Source organism: Coenobita brevimanus, chromosome 98 (genome assembly GCF_032717465.1).
Source record: "Coenobita brevimanus isolate Jiangsu-jjx chromosome 98, ASM3271746v2, whole genome shotgun sequence".
Classification (NCBI taxonomy): Eukaryota; Metazoa; Arthropoda; class Malacostraca; order Decapoda; family Coenobitidae; genus Coenobita; species Coenobita brevimanus.
The window spans coordinates 38,208,603-38,234,510 of record NC_137051.1 but is presented as its reverse complement, the minus strand read 5'-3'; the positions used below and the strand labels follow the sequence as shown (position 1 = coordinate 38,234,510).

Genomic DNA, 25,908 nt, shown 5'->3' with positions numbered 1-25,908 from the left:
CTCCCATTCGTCTTCACTCAGCAGAACCGAGTCATAAATCTGACAGCATTGCAAGGAAGAGGTTATAGCACCATCGAACATGGCTGTTTTCCTGAGGTGGATGGGATACCTGGTGATGAGCTGGAGCCTACTTTTCATAGCATCAGGACTCAACTCTAACCATTTCCTTTTGCTGAATTTAGTTAGTATTTCTCCAACACGGGAACTAGTCAAGCATACACTTCCAATCACATACTTTTCAGTAATACAAATTAATTCAAATAATGCTTGACTATAATCACGCTTTTTCTAATGCTGTCACAAGAAGGGGAAGGTTTTTAAAAGATACTGGCATGAACTGACCCCTGAGTCTCGTTCACTATACATTTATTCTGAAAACTTGCCGAGTATGTTCTTCATCCTGGTATAAAGAATTGTATTATTTTCAGATACTATGAACTCTATAACTCAGATTTTTCTACCCTCTTTTTGGCATCTTGCTATAAACCTCTCGAATAACATCGTTTCTGCCATCCCTCCTATTTTCCACTTTGATGGCTCTGTAGCTGTTTCTTCTGACAGTGTTGAATTTTCCCCCACAAATTTTCCTGTAATTTCACTTTGGACGACTCTGATTCTGTGTGTGTGTGTGTGTGTGTGTGTGTGTGTGTGTGTGTGTGTGTGTGTGTGAAGATCGACTCGTTTCCAAATCATTTGCAGGTGAAGAGGAGAGGGCGGTCGAGGTATGTGTGGGATGAGGGTTGGGGGGTGGTGAGGGGGGGGGATGAGGGAGCGTGGAGCCCCATGGGGGGTCAGGGAGTAGAGGGGTAGGGAGAGGGATGTGGAAGGAGGTAATAAAGGTGAGATTTAGCTATACTGCTGTGTTAAATATGTATCATTAATTACGAAAGAGGAATATAATATTGCATTTACAACATTAGTGCGGTTTAGTAATTCGTGAGGTCTTGTCAATCTCACATAACATACCCCTGTTCACATAGATAATAATAATAATAATAATAATAGTAATAATAACAATGGTAATAATAGTAATAATAATTATAATAGTAATAATAATAATAATAGTAATAATAATGATAATAGTAATAATAATAGCAGTGGTAATAATAGTAATAACAACCACAATAATAATAATAATAATAATAATGATAATAATAATAATAATAATAATAATAATAATAATAATAATAATGATACTAATAGTTGTGGTAATAATAGTAATAACAACCACAATAATAATAATAATAATAATAATAATAATAATGATAATATTAATAATAATGTATAAATCAGTAATATTCCCGGTAAGCCGTCCTATTAATACACCATGAAGGTAATGTTCACTAGAATAAATCATTTTGTGTTGACTGCCTGGGTTTATTGCTAAATGTATGATAATGTAGCAGTGGCAGGTGTTTGGAAGGTGGTGGTGTGGTGTGGTGGTGTGGTGGTGGGATTTGGGGGTTGTGATGGTGGTGGTGTGGTGGTGTGGTATGGTCTTGGTATGGTATGGTGGGGGTGTGGCATGGCGGTGGTGTGGTATATACTGTGGGATGTGGTAAAGTGATGATGATGATGATGATGATGATGATGATGATGACGGCTGTATATTTTATAATCCAACAGAACAAAGAAATGAAAGAATTGTTGATACGAAATGGCAGCCAGAGACGTCAAAATTCATATACATATTTTTTCAGAAGTAGTATATAAACAGATTTTTTTTTCTTTCAGTGAGGGTCGCTGTTAATTAGACGTATATGGGAAGTTAAAAGTGAATGGGACTGACTCTAAAAATATCCCAGTAATGAGGCTATTGATGTCTCTCTCTCTCTCTCTCTCTCTCTCTCTCTCTCTCAATAAATGAATGAATCAAAAGAATCAAGCAGCCTCTCAGTATGAGCCTGTTCGAAGCTGAAGACGAAGGAAGAATGCAGGAAGAATGATAAACAGGAAGAGGAGGAGGAGGAGGAGGAGGAAGTTGAGGAGGTTGGAGTGAAGAGGGAGGAAGACAGAGGAGGTGAGGAAAGAGGGAAGGGAAAGGAAAGGTGAGGAAGGAGGAATGCAGAGAAGAATGACTGGAAAGAGAGGAGAGGGGAAGGAAAGAGTGAGGTAGGAAAAGTCAGATATTGAAGAAAAAGAGAATGAGCATTGTTACATAGCCTATGATTTCATCATCCTTTGTGTAATTTTAACGCACAGTATGCTGCATGTTTGATCACGAGCGTGTTCTGCCTCAGTTCCCCCCTTCTACCGTTGTAGTAGAGTAAGTCGTCTTTTTCTGTTGTTCAGAGCGGGATTGTCAACTCTTTGTCCCCATGGCTTCATTTGCGCGTCCTTCTTATAAGTTGTATCAAGCTCTGCCGGCCCCTATATAATGAGCTCAGTCGCTGCATCATTGCCACTTAGATCTGCTCCTCATTTTGTTCACATCTCTGTCCTCCCCTGTACAGTTATTATTATTGTGAGTTTCTCAGGAAGTCTCCAACCATCTAGCAGCTGTGTGATTTGAGTATAAGTGTTGTTGCATTTTGTTCTTGTGCTGTGTAGCATAGGGTGTTGATTTGTGGGCCTAGTAAAGTTTTTGTAATTCATTTTGTCAGCCAGTGGTAATAATAGTTTGTATTTGTAATTATTTATCTTGCATTAACTGAGCATTACCCAGTGTATTTTCATTTTATCAGGGCTGACTTAGATAAATTTACTCATGCTAATTTCGTGTTAATAGAAGCTATTGCAGTTAACCATATATTTAACCTGCTTTTTGCCATTACATTATCCTTATGAGTCCTGAATGTTTTGTTGTTAGTTTGAGCATTAAACTTTAACTTGTAATTTTACCTAACTCTTTTGTTTTGAACCTGGAACTTTACGGGACAGTAGTGATTTTTAGTATTCTCACTTAAAGTGTACATTATCTTTCTCTGTTCCGTAACATAAATTTGGCGACCTCGCCAGGATATTCAGGATATTATCATAAGGATATTGCTTGATATTTTGTGACTGTGATTTATTCATGATGTCTACTATTACTACACTTGATGAAGCCAAAGATTTTTTGTCAAATGTGCAAACAGTGTGTGATGTAGAAAACAGAACAAAGAATGAACTTAAGCTTGTTGCTCAACAATTGGGAATTGCAGTTCACTCTCATCATTCTAAAGATCAAATTGTTGGCATGATTAATAAGAGCTTGTTTAATGTAACTCCTCCAAATGAGCAAACGCAGATTGAATTAGCTAAGTTACAGCTAGCCCTGCAGGAGGCTCGTGCTAAGGAGGCAGAGTCTCGTGTGAAGGAAGCTGAATTTCAAGCACGTGCTAAGGAGGCTGAGTCTCAGGCTAAGGAGGCTTGTGTTAAGGAAGCTGAATTTCAGGCAAATGCTCGTATTCAAGAGGCACAGATACAGGCTCAGGCACAAATTGAACTTGCCAGGATTCAGGCAGACCATGAGTATCGCATGAAACAATGTGGAACTGGATCATCTAGCTCTGATGATTTTGATGTGGCTAAAAATGTTAAACTTGTCCCTCCTTTTAATGAATCTGATTTAACAAAGTATTTTCAGTTGTTTGAGAGGGTAGCTACAGGTTTTAATTGGCCCAAGGAGTATTGGCCAGTACTCCTTCAAACTGTTCTCACCGGTAAAGCTCAAGTAACTTATGCATCTTTGCCTCAGGATCAATCTGATAATTATGATGAAGTTAAGAGCTTGATTCTTAAGGCCTATGAGCTTGTTCCTGAAGCCTATAGAGTAAAATTTAGGACAACTTATAAGCAAGATAAGCAATCCCATGTTGAGTATGCAAATATCAAAGAAGATCTGTTAGAGTAGTGGTTAAATTCTGAGAATGTAAATTCTGATTTTGGTAAATTTAAGCAGATGATTTTGCTGGAGGATTTCAAAAGGTGTATTTATAAAGATGTAAGCCTATATCTTGATGAGAAAAGAATAGATAATTTGTCTGATGCTGCAGTTTTAGCTGATGAATATGTTCTCACTCACAAGAGATATTCTAAAGAAAAAGGGAAAGCTGAGAGTAAGTACGTTGCCTCTACTCAGAGTACAGGTAACAGGAAAGAGAATAAGGGCGATGTTTCTCAGGAAGTAAATACCAGCTTCACCTCTAGATTTCAGAAAAGTAAATGTACTTATTGTAGTAAGCTTGGTCATACTACGGAGAAATGTTTCAGGAGACAGCGTGATGTGAACAAAAAGGAGTCTTTAAATATTCAGTCAATCGGTCTAGTGTCCACTCTTGAGAGTTCCCAGAATTCTTTAACTGAGTTAACTGAACCTGCTTTGAGGGGTAACTTAAATTCTCATGATGGAGCTCCTCTTTTGAGCAGTAACGTGGGTGACACTCTCAAGAGTTCATGTGCTAATTTCCTGTCTGATGGTTTTGTCAGTCCTCTGGACAGTAATGACAGGAAATCAGTTAAAATATATCGTGATACAGGTGCTTGCCAATCCCTTATGCTGACCAGTGTTCTAGGCTCTAATGTTAATTCCTCTGATGAAACTGTAATCTTACAAGGTGTAGGGAATAATTACTTCTCTGTCCCTCTGTGCAGAGTGAATTTAGAGTCTGGTTTTGCTAATGGTTCCGTTATGGTTGGGTTGGTTGAGACACTCCCAATGTCAGGTGTAACTTTCTTACTTGGAAATGATATTGGTGGAAGTCAAGTGTGTCCAGCTCCTCAGTTGTCTAGTTAGCCAGTGGCTGCGACCCCGGATTGTGATGTCCCTGATGTGTTCCCTGCATGTGCTGTCACTAGGGCTAAGTCTAAAGTTACTGGTGATTTAGAGGATAATGATGATGATGATGTTATCCTAGCTGACACTTTTCTTGCTAATTTGGACCACTCACCAGATGAGGCAGTACCCCGTAGTGTTGATAATTTGTCTCGTCAAGAGTTGGTTGAGTTGCAGGTTGCTGACCCTGAGTTGAAAGGTCTAGCTAACTCTGCTTGCAGTGAGGAAGAGTCAGCTGGTGCTTCTACTTGTTATTATATAAAGTCAGGAGTACTTATGAGGCAGTGGAGACCCCCAACAGTATCAGCCGACTGTGAATGGGAGGTTGTACATCAAGTTGTCATCTCTCGTGTTTGTAGGCAGGATATCATTAGAGTGGCTCATGATTCCAGTTTGGCAGGACACCTTGGAGTGAGGAAGACTGTGGCACGCATTTTGAAACACTTCTACTGGCCAGGTATCTTCAGGGATGTTTCCTGGTATTGTAAGTCTTGTCACACCTGCCAAGTTGTGGGGAAGTGTAATCATACCGAAAAGGTTGCACCTCTAGTTCCCATTCCTCCTTTTGAGGCGCCGTTCACCCGTGTGTTGGTGGATATTGTGGGCCCTCTTCCTAAGACTTCTTCAGGATTTTCTTATGTGTTGACCCTGATTGATATGGCTACTCGTTATCCTGAAGCCATTCCACTTAGAAATATCTCAGCAAAGAACGTGGTTAAGGAAATGCTAGGGTTCTTCACAAAGTTTGGTCTGCCCAAGGAGGTACAGTCCGACCGGGGAAGTAATTTCATGTCAAATGTTTTCAAGCAGTCTCTGAAAGAGTTGGGCATCACCCAGATCACGTCTTCAGCTTACCATCCCCAGACCCAAGGAGCGTTGGAGAGATATCATCAAACACTCAAATCGATGCTCAGAAAATACTGTTTGGAACATCAGAAAGACTGGGATAAAGGTCTTCCATTCGTTGTGTTTGCCGCAAGAGAATCTCCAAATGAATCACTGGGCTTCTCACCTTTTGAACTACTTTTTGGCCATGAAGTAAGAGGACCCCTTAAGTTACTCAAGGAATGCTGGCTGTCGGAGGAAGATGATGTCAACCTGCTGGAGTATGTGATGAAGTTCAAAGAACGGCTGTCCACTGCTTTACAGCTGGCACGAGAGAATTTAGGAGCTGCTCAGGAGAAGATGAAGACTTGGTATGATAAGAAGTCCAGGTTACGCCACTTTCAGCCAGGAGATCAGGTTTTGATTCTGCTACCAGTTCATGGGCAACCTCTTCAAGCCAAGTTTAGTGGTCCTTATTTCGTGGAGAAGAAACTCAGTGATGTCAACTATGTCATCGCCACACCAGATCGTAGAAAGAACAAGCAACTATGTCACATCAACATGTTAAAGTTATATCACAGGCGGGACGAAAATAATCCAGTCTGCACTGTAGCTGTTCCACCCGAGTCTGCAAGTGGAGCTCTCCCATGCAGTATGAGCCTGAGTGATAGTTTGGGGAAGAATCCTGATATCATGAATGATCTCCAGACTAAGCTTTCTCATCTACCTCCCGAGGAAAGGCAGGAGTTTTCGGCATTACTGCAGGAGTACCCGCAAGTGTTCCGTGCCACTCCAGGAAGAACCACTGTGTTGATGCATGATGTCGATGTTGGAGACGCAAAGCCAATTAAACTGCCTCCTTACCGTGTGAACCCAGTGAAAGTTCCTCTCATCCAGAAGGAGCTTGGCTACCTGTTGGACCACAAGATGATTGAGCCCTGTCAGAGCGAGTGGAGTTCTCCTGTCACTCTAGTCCCTAAGCCAGGTGGGTCACAGCGGCTTTGCATTGACTACAGACGTGTTAATCAGATAACCAAAACAGACACTTACCCTCTCCCTCGCGTGGAAGATTGCATAGACAAGATCGGAAAGGCTAGGTACATAAGTAAGTTTGATTTGTTAAAGGGATACTGGCAAGTACCTATGACTGAACGTGCTAGGGAGATCTCATGTTTTGTAACACTAGGAAATGCTTTTGCATGTTCTGTAATGCCATATGGTATGAAGAATGCACCAGCCACATTTCAGAAGCTCATGAATGTTGTAACAGAGGGTTTGGCAGGGTGTGTTGTTTATATTGATGATGTATTAATCTTCAGTGACAACTGGAAAGATCACCTATGCCATGTCAGTAAATTTCTTGAGCGTTTGGTTCAGGCTAATCTTGTAGCTAATTTATCAAAGTGTGAGTTTGGTCAAGCTAAAATTCAGTACCTTGGGTACGTAATTGGTGATGGACATGTTGCACCAGCAGCAGCTAAGGTTCAGGTTATAAGTGATCTTCCCAGACCTAAAAGTAGGAAAGAGCTTCAAAGATTTTTGGGAATGGTAGGTTATTACAGGAGATTTGTTCTTAACTTTTCAATTCTTGTATCACCACTTACAGACCTACTGAAAAAGGGAGTTAAATTTGTCTGGACCGATAACTGTGAATCCTCTTTCAACAAACTTAAAGCCATCCTATTAAGTCAGCCAGTGCTCGCTACTCCAAATTTTGCTAAGCCTTTTAAGATGGCTGTTGATGCAAGTGATACAGGAGCTGGGGCTGTTTTGCTGCAAGAGGATGATCAGGGTATTGAACACCCTGTATCTTATTACAGTAAGAAGTTCACTCCACCTCAAAAGAACTACTCAACTATTGAGAAAGAGCTTTTGGCCTTGATTTTGGGTTTACAGCATTTTTCATTTTATTTGTGTTCTGGTTTTAACCCCATAGTCATTTATACCGATCATAACCCACTGAAATTCCTTAGTAAGTTTAAAGATAAAAATCAGAGATTGACAAGATGGAGTCTACTTCTTCAGGAGTATTCATTAGACATACAACATGTCAAGGGGAAAGAAAATGTTATTGCAGATTGCTTATCTAGACTTTAGACAGATTGTTTTAGAGTAATAAGAAATTTCCTTTGTAAATTTCTTTTTCTTTGTGGGGAGGTGTTACATAGCCTATGATTTCATCATCCTTTGTGTAATTTTAATGCACAGTATGCTGCATGTTTGATCACGAGCGTGTTCTGCCTCATTTCCCCCCTTCTACAGTTACAGTAGAGTAAGTCGTCTTTTTCTGTTGTTCAGAGCGGGATTGTCAACTCTTTGTCCCCATGGCTTCATTTGCGCGTCCTTCTTACAAGTTGTATCAAGCTCTGCCGGCCCCTATATAATGAGCTCAGTCTCTGCATCATTGCCACTTAGATCTGCTCCTCATTTTGTTCACATATCTGTCCTCCCCTGTACAGTTATTATTATTGTGAGTTTCTCAGGAAGTCTCCAACCATTTAGCAGCTGTGTGATTTGAGTATAAGTGTTGTTGCATTTTGTTCTTGTGCTGTGTAGCATAGGGTGTTGATTTGTGGGCCTAGTAAAGTTTTTGTAATTCATTTTGTCAGCCAGTGGTAATAATAGTTTGTATTTGTAATTATTTATCTTGCATTAACTGAGCATTACCCAGTGTATTTTCATTTTATCAGGGCTGACTTAGATAAATTTACTTATGCTAATTTCGTGTTAATAGAGGCTATTGCAGTTAACCATATATTTAACCTGCTTTTTGCCATTACATTATCCTTATGAGTCCTGAATGTTTTGTTGTTAGTTTGAGCATTAAACTTTAACTTGTAATTTTACCTAACTCTTTTGTTTTGAACCTGGAACTTTATGGGACAGTAGTGATTTTTAGTATTCTCACTTAAAGTGTACATTATCTTTCTCTGTTCCGTAACAGCATGAAGAATTAAGAGATGAATGACGAAAAAGAGGAGAAGAGAGGAGGTGGTGAGGAAGGATTTAGGAAAGAGTAATGGAAAAATGAATGACAGAAAATGGGTAAAGAGATGAGACAGAGAGGAAAGGAAAAGGAGAAAAATAATAAGTAAGAGAGAGAGAGAGAGAGAGAGAGAAGAGAGGCGGTCGCGTTGTTTGAAGGAAAAGAGAAAGAAAGGGGAGAGAGGAAAGGAAAAGTAAGTTGCAATGAAGTGAGACGTAAGGAAAAGAGTAAGGGAGTGGAGAAAGGGAAAGAGAGGAGATAGGAAGGAAAGAGGGAGGAAGGAGGAAGGAAAAAGGTGAGAAGGAAGCAGCAAATGATAATGGAGGCAGGAGATGAAGGTGAGGGAAAGATAGGAAGGAGGAAGGAAAGAGGGAGGAAGGAAGAATGAAAGAGATGAGAAGGAAGCAACAGATAATGGAGACAGGAGATGAAGATGCCACACACTGAGCTCTGACATCCACCATCAATAGAAGCTACACTCGAGGGCAAGAACCTGTGTGGCAATGCTTCTCTTACGAACCGGGTTGTGAGATAAAAACGAGGGGTATTCGGGTCATTCATCTCTATCTGTAGCCACCGCTGTGATCGATGGGTTCGCAATGTGGGTTCCAGGGTTCGAGTCCTGATACGGCCAGCTGGCACCACCGACCCATTGTCCATCCACCCATTGTCCATCCACCCATTGTCCATCCACCCATTGTCCATCCACCCATTGTCCATCCACCCATTGTCCATCCACCCATTGTTGGTCGGTAATGCCTAGAAAGGGTTAAATGTGGTAACCTTGGTGCTGCAGTGGCCTTGTATTCTAGGATATTTGGTGAATGACCCGCCACAAGCACAAAGGCCTAAGTTGCAGAGATAAGCACCACGGTCAAGCGGCTCTGTGCGTCTGCTCCTGCCTTTACATTTACCTGTGTCCAGACGTCTAAATCCCTTATTGAGTGGTTGTGATCAAAGTGCCTCCTCGTCGTCCTGTCCAAACAACTCTCCCTATATCTCACATCACTCATTCATATACGTCTCCACTCCGTTTCTCCACCTGATCCTCGGCCTCCCTCTCCCTCTCTCTCCTTGCGCCCCACTCAGATACGCTCGTCTAGTCAATATGACGCTCCGTTCACTTCCACATTACCATACCTATCAGCACGTCCACATCAACACTACAATGTTCCCAAATTCCACATTTGTCAGTCTGTCTCTCCACGTATCTCCACACTCTCCTCTCTGTTAACTAATCTCCACTAGAGTACTCTCATTGTTGGCTCGTATCTTTCCAATTAAAGTCCAAGATGTATTTCCTGTTTCCCCTCTCACTTCTATAGTCTTTTTCATTGCGTTTAGTGTACCTACATCCGTCCTTCCCTGTTTTGCTCTTTCTGGCACTGTATCCTCTACACTCCCATCCCACTACCTCGATACTTACTTAAAGACACACACATCCTCCACTCCCTAACCACTCAGCCTCATTTCTCTGTCTGTGACTCCATTTCTCCCGAAGGCCACAAATTTACTCTTGCTACACTCACTGTAGAATTTCGTTTCTTACAATTTCGTAGCTTACACATGCCTCTAAACACAAGCACTAAGTCCTACTACTCCCATTCGTCTTCACTCAGCAGAACCGAGTCATAAATCTGACAGCATTGCAAGGAAGAGGTTATAGCACCATCGAACATGGCTGTTTTCCTGAGGTGGATGGGATACATGGTGATGAGCTGGAGCCTACTTATCATAGCATCAGGACTCAACTCTAACCATTTCCTTTTGCTGAATTTTAGTTAGTATTTCTCCAACACGGGAACTAGTCAAGCATACACTTCCAATCACATACTTTTCAGTAATACAAATTAATTCAAATAATGCTTGACTATAATCACACTTTTTCTAATGCTGTCACAAGAAGGGGAAGGTTTTTATAAGATACTGGCATGAACTGACCCCTGAGTCTCGTTCACTATACATTTATTCTGAAAACTTGCCGAGTATGTTCTTCATCCTGGTATAAAGAATTGTATTATTTTCAGATACTATGAACTCTATAACTCAGATTTTTCTCCCCTCTTTTTGGCATCTTGCTTTAAACCTCTCGAATAACATCGTTTCTGCCTTCCCTCCTATTTTCCACTCTGATGGCTCTGTAGCTGTTTCTTCTTCTGACAAGGTCGAATTTTCCCCTACAAATTTTCCTGTAATTTCACTTTGGACGACTCTGATTCTCTCTCTCTCTCTCTCTCTCTCTCTCTCTCTCTCTCTCTCTCTCTCTCTCTCTCTCTCTCTCTCTCTCTCTCTCTCTCTCTCTCTCTCTCTCTCATCCTTCCCCCTTTCCTCGTGGCTCACTCATATTCCTCCTATCCTTCCCTCTTGATTCACACACACACTCTCAGATATCCTCTCCCTATTCATCTCTCTTTCCTGTTGATTCACTCGTGTTTCCTTTCCTCATCTAACTCTGGACTCTTTCATATCCTCATCAGTTTCCTCACCCCATGAACTCTCTGCTGTACTATGCTCTTCTTAGCTCCTCTTATTCTTTAACTTCTGCAATTAGATAGTTTTTCTATTACTATTTAGGTTGAGGCACAGAGAGAGGCCTGTAAGGTGTGTAGTCTGTAAATCTATATCTTTTTCTTCCTCTTTGCGTGTTCACAGTCGTTGTCAGTCGCTCTTATGCATTTCCTCCACCAACTTCACATGCCCTCGTACCTAGTTCTCTCCCATCTCGCTGCACGCCATCTCTCCATCTGTGTCTCTCTCACTCCAGCCCTCGCTCCCTTCACCTGCTCTTTCCACGCCATCTCAGCTGGTTATCTCCTCTCTGCATACCATTTTCACTCCATTTCGATACAGATTATTCGCTTCTTTCACCCACTTCTCTGTTAATCTGTCACTCCACCCAACCCCACCCCCGACTAACTAACCCTTTCATCGTTTCCTCTTGACTCATATATTTTTTTCATCAATATGCTCAGTCGACTTCCTTCCTCCATCCGCCCCCCAAGCTCCTCATCTTTCCTTATCAGTATCCTCACTCCTCTCCCTCTCTCTCTTTGTCTCCCTCAGGCTGCCTTCCCAACGAGCACCACTGCGGGGACTCGTGCGTGGACCTGATGCGTCGCTGTGACACCCACCAGGACTGTCCCGATGGATCAGATGAACGGGGCTGTGGTGAGTCTTTCAGTCTGCTCCTGGACTCTCAAATTTCTGTCCTGGACTCTGACTTGTATTACTTGTGTCTTTGGAGATCCGTAACACGTCTTCCTTAGCGATTTATTCTGCATGTTACAGCTTCACAGTCTATTTTATGTTACTGATCCAAACTTTAAGCTCTAGACAACATTCACGAAATCGTTAAGGGGTGATTTCCAGACTAAATCGCAAAGAGAGAGGCACCACGAAGACACTATTGCCACCTTGAGTATGACCTATTTAGCCGTATTATCAGGCCACTTGGGACGCGACCTGACCTTCCCTTCACGCCTCTAGCACGAATAGGGAGGGCATGGTTGAGGATGGGTTGAGGTCCGGGGTGGGGATGGTTGAAATTGTGAGGGAGGGCGAAGATGTGAAGGAATGAAGGAGGAAAGAAGGACGGATACCTTGAAGGAGGGTGATGGAGGAAGGTGAGGGAAGGTAGGATGTTGAGCGATGGAGGGAAGGAGTGGAGGGGTGGAAGGGAGATGTAGAGAGAGAGAGAGAGGAGAGGAGAGGAGCTATGGCACCGTGTATTGTGTATATTGTTCTTGTAACTATTTCTGCTCTTTTTCAGCCTGCGAGACTTTTTTTTTTTTTTTTTATCTGAAGGTTGTAATTGTCTCTTTAGTAATTTGTACACTAACTGCATTATCTCTGAAGGTGAAATAATTGGTCTGGTAGTAGTAGAAAGAAGTCAGTCGTTAAACGTCTTGGTAGTGAAAGAATATGTCGGAAAGAAAATAGTAGTGAGTGGTCATTCTCTCTCTCTCTCTCTCTCTCTCTCTCATCCCGGCTTCAGCAAAGTTGAAAATCAGCTCAAATAATGTAGACAACTTTAATTACGACAATCTTCTCTACCCAGACCAGCTAAGTTCAGTAATGTGATCCTGTTCTGAAGGGAAGACTGAGAAGGATTTGAGAGTAGAGCTAAGAATTTCATCATTTTGCCTTAACTCCTTAGAGGACGAGATACCACACTGAACGAAAGAAAATTTCCCGGCGATGGTCTGTCTATCTATCTAATGCCAGACGCCCTAATCCCGTAAGGGGTGGCCACAAACACATCGCCTCCATGTCGCCCTGTCCCCTGCCATTTCACTGCCCTGCTCCCAGCTCACACCCCCCTCTCTCATATACCTCTCCACTCCATCCCTCCAACTTATCCTTGGCCTCCCCCTTCCTCTTCCCCCCCTCCGCCTCACTCACATACACTCTCCTCGTTAGTTTCTCACTCTCCGTCCTCCCCACATGGCCAGACCACCTCAGTGTATTTCTCCTAACGCTTCCTGTCACATCCACATCCACACCACAACGATCCTTCACTCCCTCATTTGTATTAACTGAGATGAAGTACTTGAAAGGGAACGGCGTAAAGAATTAAATGATTTTGTCCTTTATTTTGCCTTATTGTCTGTTGGTTTGCAAGAATGTAATAGTAAAGAAGCCTCATGTACTTTAAGGCTTACTGGAGATTATTTCTTTTTAAGCAGGGAAGGAGGAACCAAAGGCCAGGAGCCCGTAAGATTGTTCCCTCCAAGAAAAAAAAAACAAGATAACAGAGAGCCAAATTCAAGATAGCCAAAGGAGTCTTCTTGAATTACTCTCACAAAAGTGGTAAAATTCCACGCTAGAATGACGAGCCATGTGCAGCGTTGGAGAGACACAGGCATGACACAACCTGACTCTCTTGGTGTGCATTCGGTCAGAGAGTCGACTTGAATATTTGTAAAAGAAGTAGAACTGCATACAGATTAGTGAGCGCCAGGACGACGAGCCATGTGCAGTGTTGGGGAGTCACTTACAGACATGACTCGACCTGCCTCCCTTGGTGTGCATTCAGCCTTGTAGGACGGGAAGGCAACCATTAGAGAGAGAGAGAGAGAGAGAGAGAGAGATGTATAATGATTCTGCATGGATCATCTTCAAAGTTTCAGTTGTTATTTGGAATACTTAGTCGGAAGGTAAGTACTGATAGTGTTCATAATATCCACTGAACAGGAAGAAAGGGAATGTCCAGGCAAGAGAGACAGAGACAGAGAGAGAGAGAGAGAGGAAAAAGTGATACTCTTGTGATGAATGATACAGAAAGAATAATCTAAATCTGAATATTTATGCGATGGTGCCTCCCAGCTGTGTGAATGGATCCTTTGAATATAATTTGCCAAATCTGTGGATGTGTGAGACGTTTGGCAGTGTATTCAGAAGAGGATGAAGCAAAAACTGATGAAAAATTACTGCGAGAATTGACTGATGGGTTGATGAATGGAGAGAGGAATGAAATAAGACATCAGGTGCATCGGTAGTAAGTGAGGAGAAGTTGCAAGCAGAGTATCACAAGAAAGAAAGGTGTCTGCTGCAGTGAAGGGCTTGATGCGAGACAGGGACATGTGCACAGAGGCTGCTAGAGAACTGTGTGGAGGGTATTAGTGCACAGATATATTGGCTTCAGATAATTTTTATGGGATGGGGGTGAAGCCTAGTGTGAGAGCAGTAGAAATGGGACAGCTTTAGATGATACTGTTTTACGTCAAATATTTCCTCTTTTGAAGGCGTTTCACTTAAAGGATTTTGCTGAAGTGTGTAGTGCTTTGTAACCGAGTATGCATCTTAACGTCAACTATACTCTTTTCACCTTAACCTGGCCTAGATTCCCGACCATTTGCAGCTTATTTCACGTTGCTCAGTGGCGGAAATGGATAATGCTGTGGGTCTGTGCTCTTTCCATAACACTTCTTTGTGACTAGCATCATATTCTACCGTTATTCTGTTGTTACAACTCAGCATTGAAGATGAAGATATGGCAATTTTAGGCCAAGTTAGAGTAAAAGGATAATAGTGACCTTTGTGTGGGACTGAACGTGCGATCTTTTGGCTTATAATGTGTTCTGTAACTCACTAGCCCACGACAGCCTCCGCCGTGTATAGAAAAAATGATATGAGAAGGATATGAACTAATAGAGACTTGCTTGAAGCGTAAAAAAGTATGTGTTTAGAGGATACAGTCACCGAGAGAATGGATGTAACTGCGATAATGATAAGGTAAGCTGTATGTGAGGGATTGAAGGAAGGAGGAGGCTTGGATGGCTAAAGATGATGGTATGATATGTATGTGTGTATGATGGAGCACATGACGAACGATTGATGTGTGTGTGTGTGTGTGTGTGTGTGTGTGTGTGTGTGTGTGTGTGTGTGTGTGTGTGCGCGTGTGTATGTGTGTGTAGGTCGTCTTAATCAGGAAAGATTTCAAGGTCACCAAATTTGTTTTCAAGGACAGACAAATTGGAGCTGCCAAGAGAAGAGAATGGAGGAAGTTGTACGTGTGAAGTTTAAGGCGAGTGTTTGGTTTAAGAAAGTGCGTGCTCGCAATCGCGCACGCACGTGAGGCTCCTGAAGGCTGGGAGGAGGCTGTGAGATACAAAAGAAAACATTGAGAGGACTGTGAAAAAAAAAAATACAGATGAGGAGAACGAGGCTCGGTGAATAGCGAAGTGGAAGCGAGTGCTGAGAGAGAAAGGGCAGTAAGAAGCATGTATGTATGTCTGTCTGTCTATCTATCTATCTAGCTGTCTGTTTTTGTCTGTTTATCTATCAGTCTGTCTGTCTATCTGTCTATCTATCTATCTATACCTGTTTACCACAAATAAATCGTCTCCATGGCACCCTTTCTCTATGCCTGTCTGCCTTTCTTCCATCTCACACCACACTTATGTACCTGTCCATCCCATCCCACCACCTCCTCGGCCTCCTCCTGTCCCCTTTCATTTCACCCACATATTCCTGATCAGTCTCTTTTCTCTCCACATGGCCAGATCGTCTCAGTGTAGTTCTGCCACTCTCCAGCAAGCGTTGTGAATGAGTCTGGATGAGTGTTCCAAAGGATAAATCGTGAGTTGAATGAGGTCACGAAGCACGCAGTGAGACTGGATGATCAGGGAGTAGAATGTGTTTCAGACATTTAGATAGTGTGATGAGGGAGAGGGAGGCTGAGGATGAGATGGAGTGTTGGGATGGAGAGGTATATGAGAGAGGGTGTGTGACTTGGGGGGAGGGCAGCGAAGTGGCGGGGGACCGGGCGACATGGAGGCGATTTGTTTGTGGTCACCCCTTAGATTAAGACATCTGGCAATAGATAGATAGATAGATAGATGAGCAAAGAGAGGAGTTTAGATGAAGTGAGAGAAGGTTTATAGGAGACAAGGAAGTTGAGACAAAGAAGTTGCAGGTATGTACTGTACACTGAGGGAAAAGTGCAGTGAGCATGGAAGTTTAAACAAAATAATAATTATCCGTCAGTATTGTGACCCTACATTGCACGTATAGAGGCGAACCGTGGATTTTGTTGAAGGGACAAAAGAGTGAGTAGAGTGGAACTGAATTATCTGTGGGGAGCGTGGGGAGTTCCATGGAGAGACAGAAAAATGAGGAAGTTTAGGAGCGTAAAAAAAATATAGCTAAAATACGTGTAAAATTGTGGCCTGATATTTCGTTTGTAGATATTTAATTTACAATCTTTCACTAGGATGGGGAGGAAGGTCGTATCGAAGGCAGGATCGTAGGGGTGAACCGTGGCCGAGGAGGGTTAAGGAATTAGGATGCACGCTGAGAGGCCAAGCGGTCAATCCCAGCCAAGAACCATCGATTGACGTCAGGTATCGGAAAACAAAGTGCCAAACGGTCTATCGGAAGTCCTCTCATTAGGAAAAACGTCATAGCCCCAGAAAAATTTGGGAAGGCATGACGCCAAACTGTATTATCATCGTCATGGAAATTGACTCCCCCTCCCTCAAAGAAAAAAGTTTGAAAGATGGAAGTCAGACGTAAAATTATATTTAGAAGGCAATATCGTGCGCGAAAATAAATCCGGGTTACATTCTTGGTGGGTAGGATGGGCCATAGACATGATAATAGGCCATTGCAAGCGTAGGGTGCGTGGAGGAGTGGGTGAGCCTGACAATAGAAGCTCATCAAGGTGGTAACAGGAAGTGAGCTGAGGGAACAGCCCACCAGCCGCAATATGGGGCCGGTGGAGCTGGGACGCGGAAGCAATAAACGGGAGGAGATTGGGAGCTGACAAAATTACAAGAGGATTTCAGATTTTCTTTTTAACCATTATGTGATTTATCTTGCCGAGGCACGAGGGCTTTGTAAAAATATGCTGCTGCCGAATTGGTGAAAACAGACGAACCCAATATTGTTGTCAGAAAAATTTAATAAGTTCAGCTGTTTCTCACGTTCACATCACGACAGCAAGACATGAGGCAGTGTCCTCTGGCGGAATGTGTTATCCCCTTCAGGCAGAGGACGCTCTTTAGGTCATCGAAGGCATAGCAGTTGTGACTGAGCCTGTATTTACGTATGCATGTATGTGTGCGTATGAATCTGTATTAACAGTCTCATTAATGCTTGATCCAGTGAGTCCAAATTGGCTCACAAGCTACACTGTGCGTGGGTCTAGGAAGAAGTGATTCAAATTTGGCGCCGATCGATGGAAAACAAGGGACAGAAGTCAGTGCTCAGTGTTCGGAAAGTATTTCATGAATGCATTACCCGATTTGGATCAGACGTGGCACATTAATTTTAATCAAAGACAGATTTATACGAAAAAGTCAAGGCAAGAGGAAGGGTGTAGAGTCCACTTCACCCTTACTGGACGGCGGGTCGCTGTCCGGGCGTCACCCTAACACGAACTCGAGGCCTTCGACTGCGAGCTATGATACTTCCTTTTGTCAGTGAGGATGGGGAACTGCCATTATTTTACAGGATGAGTTATGGAGAAACCAGCCATTTAGGAGTTATATTTTTTAAGATAACTTGAGAATCATGATATTTTTGTTACATTTTTGAAGCCTCATCTGGTTCGGTGTGTCTTGGTGGTTCGGGGTTCGTGGCGGTAAATTGGTTCAGTCGGATTCATACAAGGGTTCCTTCCCTCTAAAGCGATTAATAGAATGCTAGAACACGAATTGATGAGATAACATGGTCTTTAAAATGTCTTATCATCATCATCATCATTTTCATCATCATCATCACCATCATAATATTTATCTTCATCATTATCAACTTCATCTTCACCATTATCATTATTATCCCGACCTCTTTTCTTATCATCCTCATTATCATCATCACCATCCGAACCTCTCTTATCATCATCATCATCATCATCATCGTTATCACCACTACCATCATCATCATCATCATCATCCCGACCTCTTTTCTCATCATTATCGCCATCCCGACCTCTCTTATCATCATCATCGTCATCATCATCATCACCAATCATCTCTCTTTTCCCACCTAGGGATAGGGTGAGATAGGACCAAGAAAGCCAGAAAGCTGAATAAATTACATCAGAGGAGTGAAGGGTTTAGGCGTCCTTCAATCTGACACAGCGAACGAAAGACGTGAGAAATGGCCTTGGAATCTACAAACACAAGAAATTACAGTGTTTTGAGTTGTTAGGACCAAAAAGACGAACTCTGTGTAATATTACGGATTTAAGTAGAGATGTAGAGTCGAGGAATAGAGTTTGTTTAATACGTCACCTCCTCTGCTCTTTACTTTTCCCCTCCTGGTTTATATTTCCATCCTGAGAGAGGCTGGGTGTTTTTTTTTTTTCTTTTTTTTTCTTTTTTTTGCCTATTGGGTATGTTTCTCCGGCCGTGGATTGTTATGCTTGTGGTTGTGGTGAGGCGACGGCGGGGGTGTTTTGGCGTTTGGTGGTGTGTGTGTGTGTGTGTGTGTGTGTGTGTGTGTTTGTGTGTGTGTGTGTGTGTGTGTGTGTGTATTTATGTATGTGTGTATATGTATGTATGTATGTATCTGTGTATGTGTGTAATGTGTGTGTGTGTGTGTGTGTGTGTGTGTGTGTGTGTGTGTATTTATGTATGTGTGTATATGTATGTATGTATGTATGTATCTATGTATGTGTGTGTGTGTGTGCTAGTATCAATCAAGCACTTTCGACCCCGATGTGGACCAGACTTGGTGGAAGGATCGAGAGTCAGCGAGAATGTTGACCTATTATTTTGAGAACAGGAGGTCAAAGGTCAAAGGTGAACGGGAAGGTTAACTCGAATTTATTTCAGTCTATTTTAAAATCAAGCTTGATGGGCAGATTTATGAACAGACAGGGATAAAATAATTCGATTTTGAAATAATAGGCTCGGAGGGCAAGGTCAGTAGTTTGAATTCATACATTAACAATTTTGAGTCACTTCTGATGTAATTTTGAAGTGTTTCGATTTTGGTATTAATAGGTCAGAGGTCAGACAGGGAAAGGTCAGCTCTGAGTTTTGATCTGATTAGAATTTGACCTCGCGGAAGGGTTGAGGGTCAGGCAATGGTAATGTAATTCGATTTTCAATAGCAATCGGCCCAAGATCAAGGTCACAGGGCAAGATAAAAGTTAGGCCCTTAGACTGCTTAAGGCTTGGATGTTGCAGTGTTGAGTGTTCCTTCATGCCCTTTGATGTATTGCATAAGGCAGGAAGGTAAATTGAGATGCCCCATTTGTGAGGAAGAAACTGTGGATTTGTGAGGAAGACATTGTGGATTTGTGAGGAAGACATTGTGGATTTGTGAGGAAGAAACAGTGGATTTGTGAGGATGTAACAGTGGATTTGTGAGGAAGACATCGTGGATTTGTGAGGAAGAAACAGTGGATTTGTGAGGATGTAACAGTGGATTTGTGAGGAAGACATTGTGGATTTGTGAGGAAGAAAGAGTGGATTTGTGAGGAAGAAAGAGTGGATTTGTGAGGAAGAAAGAGTGGATTTGTGAGGAAGAAACAGTGGATTTGTGAGGAAGAAACAGTGGATTTGTGAGGAAGAAACAGTGGATTTGTGAGGACGTAACAGTGGATTTGTGAGGACGTAACAGTGGATTTGTGAGGACGTAACAGTGGATTTGTGAGGACGTAACAGTGTAATAATAGGCCAACTTTAATCCCTACCTGCACCTCTCAACCAGACTCACCAATCATACTCAGATCCCAGAAGCCTTTTATCAGTCAGAAGTTCATTGCACGCAGCTGTTAGGATAGAAATGATAGCCAGTGTATAGAGAGAATGAAAGACTGACTAAGAGGGTGTATGTAGGTAAAGTGGAGGGAGGGAGAGGGTGGGGAGACCGATGATAAGGTGGAGGGATAGAGTTAAGAGGTCTGTGAGGGAGGGGGGAGTGAGTTGAGGGGAGAGCAGTCAAATGGTGAGTGATAGAGCGACTTGGAGGCGTTTTGTCTGCGGCCACCTTTTGTGTGATTAAGACGTCGGGCTATAGATAGATAGATAGTATAGAAAGACATTACCACCACTGCTAAGGTTACCACAAAACAGTTTCTATCAAATCAAGGAAGACTTTCAGCAGTCAAGAGGTCAGTGATGCTATATTTAACCCCCCCAGTACGGAAAATCTGTGTATGTAAGATCCAGACATAAACAAGGTCTGCTGTCTAGGGCGGGAAAAGGGTTCACTGTTGCGGAAATGACCTTGTTGTGGTCTTTTGGATTCCTTCTGTGACCCAAGCTCGAGAGGGGTCGTTGCTCAGGTCAGGTCAGCTTACTCTTAGACAGTCGACGTTCAGTCTATCTATCTATTGCCAGACGCCTCAATCCCGTAAGGAGTGGCCACAAACAAATCGCCTCCATGTCGCCCTGTCCCCCGCCATTTCACTGCCCTCCTCCCAGCTTACACTCCCCTCCCTCATATACTTCTCCACTCTATCCTTGCATCTCATCCTTGGCCGCCCCAGTCGACATTGATACTGATATATTTATTTCCTTAGATACTGCTCTGCACGCATGGTTAAATATGAAATAATCCTGGCAGCGTAAGAGGAATTCCAGATATAAATGAAATCCACAAACATCTAGAATGGCGACTCTTCTTATTTGTTGATGAATTCGTAGTGGAAAGTGATGAAAACAATGATTCAACAGACAGAGAGGATGTTGGTCTTGAGAAGCGGCCGTGGTAAGGTAAAAGCTCATTAATTTACCTACCTGAGCTTTGGAGTCACCTTAGCCCTCTCAGTGTCTTCGTGAACACTACGGTAATTTTTTTTTTTTTTAATGCAAGGAAGAAGGAACCGAAGGCCAGGTCTGGTTATGCTCTGGTAAATGTCCCCGGTAAATGCTAAGGTATCAGGGGTTTAGTATCGCTCGTGTGGATGCTGGTGGTGATGAATGGATACCTGCCTCATCTCCAGCAATCTTACCTGCCATAATCCGCGCGGTGTGATGAAGGCATTGTACCGCTTTCGAGTCGCTGGTTAGTATGGCTTTCAATTACGTAGAAGGAAGTGGTATAACAACGAGGGGGTGGTTCATCGTCACTCCCCACCCAACAGTTAGATTGTGTGTCAAAGCCGACCTGGATATGGCTATTCTTCTTTTACACTAACTTGGCCTAAAAGTGCCAAGTTGTAACGATAGATTAGCTCTAGAAAAGGATGCTAGTCACGAAAAAGTGCTGTGGAAAGAATGCAGGGCCATAGCATTGTCTTTTTCTGGCACTGAGCTCCGTGAAAGAAGCCGCAAAAGGACAAAGATGTGAGTCGAGTTAGTGTTAAAGAAAAATAACATCTTCAGGTAATGGTCAGTATTTTGAGTCTGTTCTTGCTTTCCTGACGATTTTATTCAGCCCTGGATGGATTTTTCGAACTGGCGGGGTTTCATACAGCTCTCATTAACCCCTTCACTTCCATGGGACTCTCTCAAGCTTACTGAAATCGTCTGGTGGCATCGGAAATAAGCTACATACGTGAATCATCGTACTAAACGTGAATAATAACCACAACCACAGAGAGAGCGTCACAGGAACTTAATGTATTCTAGTGACTGTAAATGGAATATCTATTACCTTCGCTCCTCCTACCTGCTATTATCCGAAGACGCACCTGCATTCACTCGCGCCTCCAGGTAATCTCAAGGTACAGGTGTGGACTTAATTACTGATGCACCTCCTTACGATACATAATGAGACGGTGAACAGTGACTTTCGAAACTCAGTGATACGATCTCAGGGGCACGACAGACTTCTCAAAAAATTATGGAGAATATCATTGAATTAAAAAGTGCAGCGGTATTTTCACCACCTGTCCAAGTAATAGTAGTAGTAGTAGTGGTGGTGGTAGTTAGGCAACAGGACATTCGTGTTATCTCCAGACGATTTTATTCAGCTGGTTAGGTACAGGTTCGTATTGTCAGGCAAGGAGGCTCCCTAACACCTTTTCTTTGGCGATTTATTTTGTTTATTACACCTTTCCCGTCTTTTGTGCTGTTTATATATTTTTATTTCCAAGTTAGACTACATAAATAACACAAAAGTGATTATTAACGGGCTATATGCAGAAATAAATCGCTAAGGGAGAGGTGTTAGGGAGCATACCAACGAGACTATTGGCTTTAGCTTTCATTAACCCTTTCATTACAATGACGTTTTTTTTTTTTTCTTGGAGTGAACAGCCTTGCATACTCGTGGCCTTTGGTTCCTTCTTTCTTGCATAAAAAGAAAAAAATCCTATCTCCAGACGATTTTTTTCAGCTTAGTGCAGATTTTTCGAACAAGGGGGGGGGGGTAGATTCCTCCTTCATTAACCCCTTCACTACTACGGTGCTCTCCTAGGCTGGATAAAATCGCCTAGTAGCAGGAAATAGATAATACCCGTACTGTACAAGTGACGTGCTCGGGCGGAAGGGGTTAAATTTGTAAACATTATGGAGCCAGAGACAAGATTGAAGCAGCAGAACTAGGTAAGACCATCAACAAGAAAAAGTCCGGAGATATCCGAAAGTTTAACATGACCAAAATCGAAGAGACTTTAAGAAAAGGTGGACGTATGAAATCAACCAAGAGAATGCTTGGCATAGGAAAAAGTCAGATGTTCAGCCTAAGAAACTCAAATGGTGATGTTACTAATGGCAGATATAAAGTAATCTAGGTAGCTGAAGAATTTTACACTAAACTATACAGCAGTGAGGACAGACCCGAAGACGTCAATCAAGAACAGGTAAACATTGGTGCACCAGTACCTGCAGTAACAGTACAAGAAGTTAGGTCAGCTCTAAGAGACACAAAGAGAGGCAAGGCAAGTGGTAATGACAATCTTCCTATAGACCAGATCAAAGATGCAGGTGACGTTGCACTTGATAAACCAGCCAGACTATACTGTACACAAAATGTCTGGAAAATCAAAAAGTTCCTAAAGCTTGGAAAAATGCCAACATTATTCTCAGTCACAAAAAAGATGTTAAAGACCAAAAAAATTATCGACCAATTAGTCTGCTTTCTGTTGTTTACAAACTTTTTACGAAAATTATCACCAACCGGATTGGTAGAGCACTAGATTCAAATGAACCGAGAGAACAAACAGGATTCCGGAGTGGGTACTCCACAATAGACCATATGCAAGTAGTTAACCAGGTAATTGAGAAAAAACTAAAAAAAAAAACTGTGTATGGCATTCATAGATAATGAAAAGGCATATGACTCTGTTGAAATTTCTGCTGTAATGAGGGCTATTAGAAAACAAGGAATTGAAGAGAATTATGTGCAGGTCTTTGAATATATAAAGATGGTAGAGCAACAATAAAGCTTCACAAAGAAAGTGAGAAAATACCAATAAAGAAGGGGGTAAGACAGGGCGATACAATATCACCAAAATTCTTCACACCGTGTTTGGAAGACGTTGTTAGGAACCTTGAATAGGACAATAATGGAATAAATGTTAATGGGGAACACCTAAGCAATCTCAGATTCGCAGATGACATAGTTATTTTCAGCGACTCAGGGGAAGAGTTACAACAACTGTAATGATGTAAGAGCTAAAAAGAGAAAGCCTTAAAGTGGGACTAAAAATGAATAGAAAGAAAACCGAGGTTATGTTTAATCAGTTTATGCCACCACAACAGATAAAGATAGAAGACGAAGCGATAGATGCAGTTGAAGAATATATATACCTAGGCCAAATAATAAAGACAAACCCAGATCACTCCAAAGAAATTAAACAAAGAATTGGTATAGAATGGAGCGCGTTCGGAAAACAAAACTCTGTTATGAAAAGCAAGCTGTCCCTCTCACTAAAAAGGAAAGTGTGCAACCAATGTGTCCTCCCTGTACTAACTTATGGTTCAGAAACTCGGAGTATAACAAAATGTCTGGAACGAAAATTAAGAAGTGCACAAAGAGGAAATGTTGAACATAGAGGATGGAAGTAATGCGAGTATAAGTGGCTGGGGAATGGCTGGGAGAAGGAGGGAGGTGAGAAGACAGGAAGAAATCAGTAGGACAGAAGTTGTGGAAGCAATGAAGAAAGTTAAATCGGGGAAATCCCCAGGAATTGATGGAGTGTGTGGTGAAATGCTGAAGCATGGGGGAGAGATAGTAGTAGAATGGATGTGGAAGATGTGCAGATTGGCCTGGGAGGAAGGTAGAGTCCCAGAGGATTGGAAGTCAGGTATAATTATTCCCTTGTACAAAGGAAAAGGGGAAAAAGAAGTGTGTGGTAATCATACGGGCATTCGTCTTCTTAGTATAATAGGAAAAGTGTATGGTAGGATACTTATTGACAGAGTTAGAGAAAGAACAGAGAAATTAGTTGGAGAAGAATAGGGAGGCTTTAGGAAGGGAAGAGGTTGTGTAGATCAGATATTCATTCTTAGATCTTTAGTGGAAAAGTTTCTAGAGAAGGGAAAGAAGTTGTATGCGGCTTTCATGGATTTGGAGAAAGCATATGACAGGGTGGATAGACAAGGATTGTGGAAAGTGTTAAGAATATATGGAGTAGATGGGAAGTTGTTGAATGCTGTGAAGAGTATGTACGATGGTGCGAAGGCTGCAGTGCGTGTAGATGGCCACTAAGTGAATTTTTCTCTTTGAAAGTTGGGTTGAAACAGGGATGTGTCATGTCTCCATGGTTGTTCAATCTTTACATGGATGGGGTAGTAAAAGAGGTACAAGGTAGGGTAGTGGATGTTGGAGTGGCCTTGGTGAGAGAGGATAGTGTTTGGAAACTCCCTGTCCTGTTGTTTGCAGATGATACTGAGTTGTTGAGTGAAGACGAAGAGGAGCTGCAAGGCTTGGTGGATGAGTTTGGGAGAGTGTGTAAGAAACGGAATCTAAAGGTGAATGTAGGGAAGAGTAAAGTGATGGTCTTTGAGAGAGGTGAAGTCAGTGAATGTACAGCGAGGTTGGATGGTGAGGAATTGGAAAATTTGAATACGTTTAAGTACTTGGGTAGTGTGATGAGTAAGGATGGAGGTTTGGAGGGTGAAGTGCTTGAAAGGGTACAGCAGCGAAGAAAGGTTGTTGGTTCTTTGAAAGCAGTGATAAGAAACAGGGAAGTGAGCATGGAAGTGAAAAAGTTACTACATGACAGTATTGTGATACCAACTCTAACGTACGGAAGTGAAGCTTGGACGTTGTTGGAAGGACACAAGTCAAGAGTGAGAGCAGTGGAAATGAGTTATTTAAGAGGAGCCTGTGGAGTCACATGGAGAGACAGGCTGACGAATGAGGATATAAAGAAGCGTTGTGGTGTGGATGTGGATGTGATAGGAAGCGTTATGAGGAACACACTGAGGTGGTTTGGCCATGTGGAGAGGATCGAGGGTGAAAGACTGACGAAGAGAGTGTATGTGAGTGAGGTGGAGGGGGGAAGAGGGAGGGGGAGGCCGAGGATGAGATGGAGGGATGGGGTGGAGAGATATATGAGAGAGGGGGGTGTGAGTTGGGAGCAGGGCAGTGAAATGGCGGGGGACAGGGCGACTTGGAGGCGATTTGTTTGTGGCCACCCCAAACGGGGCTGAGGCGTCTGGCAATAGATAGATAGATAGACAAAGAGGACTGGAGAGGATAATGTTGGACATAACCTGGAGAGACAAGAAAAGAGCATCTTGGATAAGAGAACAAACAAAAGTAGAAGATATTTTCAGCACTATAAAGAAAAGAGGAAATGGGCCAGGGTAGGTCATATATACAGAAGAAATGACAACAGATGGACAAAAGCATTAACAGAATGGGAACCAAGAGATGGAGCTAGAGGAAGGGGTAGACCGATAACCAGATGAAGAGACGAAATCCGAAAGTTTGCTGGTCAGGGTCGTAACAGACTAACATCTGACCGGGCAGAGTGGAAGCGTTTGCGAGA

General features: G+C 42.4%; 1 pseudogene; it reads left to right on the top strand.

The window, feature by feature from the left end:
* The window catches only part of LOC145414036 (G-protein coupled receptor GRL101-like), a 160,270-nt pseudogene that overhangs the window by 21,760 nt on the left and 112,602 nt on the right, over positions 1-25,908 (top strand).